A 3,670-nucleotide genomic window follows, 5' to 3' on the forward strand; every position below is an offset into this window, starting at 1 on the left:
TCTGTCTGCACTGGCCTCTCCAGCTCTATCCGCACTGGCTTCTTGAGCTCTCTCCGCACCGGCCTCTCCAGCTCTATCTGCACTGGCGTCTCCAGCTCTCTACGCACTGGCCTCTCCAGCTCTGTCTGCACTGGCCACTCCAGCTCTCTCCGCACTGGCGTCTACAGCTCTCTCCGCACTGGCCTCTCCAGCTCTATCCACACTGGCATATCCAGCTCTGTCTGCACTGGCATCTCCAACTCTGTCGGCACTGGCATCTCCAGCTCTGTCCGCACTGGCCTCTCCAGCTCTGTCTGCACTGGCCTCTGCAGCTCTGTCTGCACTGGCCTCTCCAGCTCTGTCTGCACTGGCCTCTCCAGCTCTGTCTGCACTGGCATCTCCAGCTCTATCTGCACTGGCCTCTCCAGCTGTATCTGCACTGGCATCTCCAGCTCTGTCTGCACTGGCCTCTCCAGCTCTATCCGCACTGGCCTCTCCAGCTCTATCCGCACTGGCATCTCTAGCTCTGTCTGCACTGGCATCTCCAGCTCTGTCTGCACTGGCCTCTCCAGCTCTGTCCGCACTGGCCTCTCCAGCTCTGTCTGCACTGACCTCTCCAGCCCTGTCAGCACTGGCCTCTCCAGCTCTGTCTGCACTGGCCTCTCCAGCTCTATCCGCACTGGCGTCTCCAGCTCTCTCCGCACCGGCCTCTCCAGCTTTATCTGCACTGGCGTCTCCAGCTCTCTCCGCACCGGCCTCTCCAGCTCTGTCTGCACTGGCCTCTCCAGCTCTGTCTGCACTGGCCTCTCCAGCTCTATCCGCACTGGCCTCTCCAGCTCTGTCTGCACTGACCTCACCAGCCCTGTCAGCACTGGCCTCTCCAGCTCTGTCTGCACTGGCCTCTCCAGCTCTATCCGCACTGGCTTCTTGAGCTCTCTCCGCACTGGCCACTCCAGCTCTCTCCGCACTGGCGTCTACAGCTCTCTCCGCACTGGCCTCTCCAGCTCTATCCACACTGGCATATCCAGCTCTGTCTGCACTGGCATCTCCAACTCTGTCGGCACTGGCATCTCCAGCTCTGTCCGCACTGGCCTCTCCAGCTCTGTCTGCACTGGCCTCTGCAGCTCTGTCTGCACTGGCCTCTCCAGCTCTGTCTGCACTGGCCTCTCCAGCTCTGTCTGCACTGGCCTCTCCAGCTCTGTATGCACTGGCCTCTCCAGCTCTGCCTGCACTGGCCTCTCCAGCTCTGTCTGCACTGGTCTCTCCAGCTCTACCTGCACTGGACTCTCCAGCTCTGTCTGCACTGGCCTCTCCAGCTCTGTATGCACTGGCCTCTCCAGCTCTGTCTGCACTGGCCTCTCCAGCTCTGTCTGCACTGGCATCTCCAGCTCTGTCTGCACTGGCCTCTCCAGCTCTATCCGCACTGGCGCCTCCAGCTCTCTCCGCACTGGCCTCTCCAGCTCTGTCTGAACTGGCCTCTCCAGCTCTGTCTGCACTGGCCTCTCCAGCTCTGTCTGCACTGGCCTCTCCAGCTCTGTCTGCACTGGCCTCTCCAGCTCTCTCCGCACTGGCCTCTCCAGCTCTCTCCGCACTGGCCTCTCCAGCTCTATCCGCACTGGCCTCTCCAGCTCCCTCCGCACTGGCGTCTCCAGCTCTCTCCGCACTGGCGTCTCCAGCTCTCTCCGCACTGACCTCTCCAGCTCTCTCCGCACTGGCCTCTCCAGCTCTGTCTGCACTGGCCTCTCCAGCTCTGTCTCCACTGGCCTCTCCAGCTCTATCCGCACTGGCCTCTCCAGCTCTATCCGCACTGGCATCTCCAGCTCTATCCGCACTGGCGTCTCCAGCTCTCTCTGCAGTGGCGTCTCCAGCTCTGTGCGCACTGGCCTCTCCAGCTCTGTCCGCACTGGCCTCTCCAGCTCTGTCCGCACTGGCATCTCCAGCTCTATCCGCACTGGCCTCTCCAGCTCTATCCGCACTGGCATCTCCAGCTCTATCCGCACTGGCCCCTCCAGCTCTATCCGCACTGGCATCTCCAGCTCTGTCTGCACTGGAATCTCCAGCTCTGTCTCCACTGGCATATCCAGCTCTATCCGCACTGGCCTCTCCAGCTCTATCCACACTGGTATCTCCAGCTCTGTCTGCACTGGAATCTCCAGCTCTGTCCGCACTGGCCTCTCCAGCTCTGTCACCACTGGCCTCTCCAGCGCTGTCAGCACTGGCCTCCCAAGCGCTGTCAGCACTGGCCACTCCAGCTCTGTCCGCACTGGCCACTCCAGATCTATCCGCACTGGCGTCTCCAGCACTATCCGCACTGGCAACTCCAGCTCTGTCTGCACTGGCATCTCCAGCTCTGTCTGCACTGGCCTCTCCAGCTCTGTCAGCACTGGCATCTCCAGCTCTACCCGCACTGGCCTCTCCAGCTCTGTCCGCACTGGCCTCTCCAGCTCTGTCAGCACTGGCATCTCCAGCCCTATCCGTACTGGCATCTCCAGCTCTATCCGCACTGGTGTCTACAGCTCTGTCAGCACTGGCCTCTCCAGCTCAATCCGCACTGGCCTCTCCAGCTCTGTCAGCACTGGCATCGCCAGCTCTGTCTGCACTGGCCTCGCCAGCTCTGTCTGCACTGGCATCTCCTGCTCTATCCGCACTGACATTTCCAGCTCTGTCTGCACTGGCCTCTCCAGCTCTGTCCGCACTGGCCTCTCCAGCTCTGTCCGCACTGGCCTCTCCAGCTCTATCCGCACTGGTGTCTACAGCTCTGTCAGCATTGGCATCTCCATCTCTATCCGCACTGGCATCTCCAGCTCTATCCGCACTGGCCTCTCCAGCTCTGTCCGCACTGGCATCTCCAGCTCTATCCGCACTGGCCACTCCAGCTCTGTCCGCACTGGCATCTCCAGCTCTATCCGCACTGCCTCTCCAGCTCTATCCACACTGGCCACTCCAGCTCTCTCCGCACTTGCGTCTCCAGCTCTATCCGCACTGGCCTCTCCAGCTCTGTATGCACAGGCGTCTCCAGCTCTATCCGCACTGATGTCTACAGCTCTGTCAGCCCTGGCCTCTCCAGCTCTATCCGCACTGGCATCTCCAGCTCTATCCGCACTGGCATCTCCAGCTCTGTCTGCACTGGCCTCTCCAGCTCTGTCTGCACTGGCATCTCCTGCTCTATCCGCACTGGCCTCTCCAGCTCTATCCGCACTGGCCTCTCCAGCTCTGTCTGAACTGGCCTCTCCAGATCTATCCGCACTGGCGTCTCCAGCTCTATCCACACTGGCATCTCCAGGTCTGTGTGCACTGGCGTCTCCAGCTCTATCCGCACCGGCGTCTCAAGTTTTATCCGCAGTGGCATCTCCAGCTCTGTCTGCACTGGCCTCTCCAGCTCTATCCTCACTGGCATCTCCAGCTCCATCCACACTGGCCTCTCCAGCTCTGTCTGCACTGGCATCTCCAGCTCTATCTGCACTGGCATCTCCAGCTCTGTCTGCACTGGCATTTCCAGCTCTATCAGCACTGGCCTCTCCAGCTCTTTATGCACTGGCCTCTCCAGCTCTATCCGCACTGGCCTCTCCAGCTCTGTCTGCACTGGCATCTCCAACTCTATCAACACTGGCCTCTCCAGCTCTTTCTGCACTGGCCTCTCCAGCTCTATCCGCACTGGCCTCTCCAACTCTATCCGCACTGGCCTCTCCAT

Source organism: Scyliorhinus torazame, chromosome 14 (assembly GCF_047496885.1).
Source record: "Scyliorhinus torazame isolate Kashiwa2021f chromosome 14, sScyTor2.1, whole genome shotgun sequence".
Classification (NCBI taxonomy): Eukaryota; Metazoa; Chordata; class Chondrichthyes; order Carcharhiniformes; family Scyliorhinidae; genus Scyliorhinus; species Scyliorhinus torazame.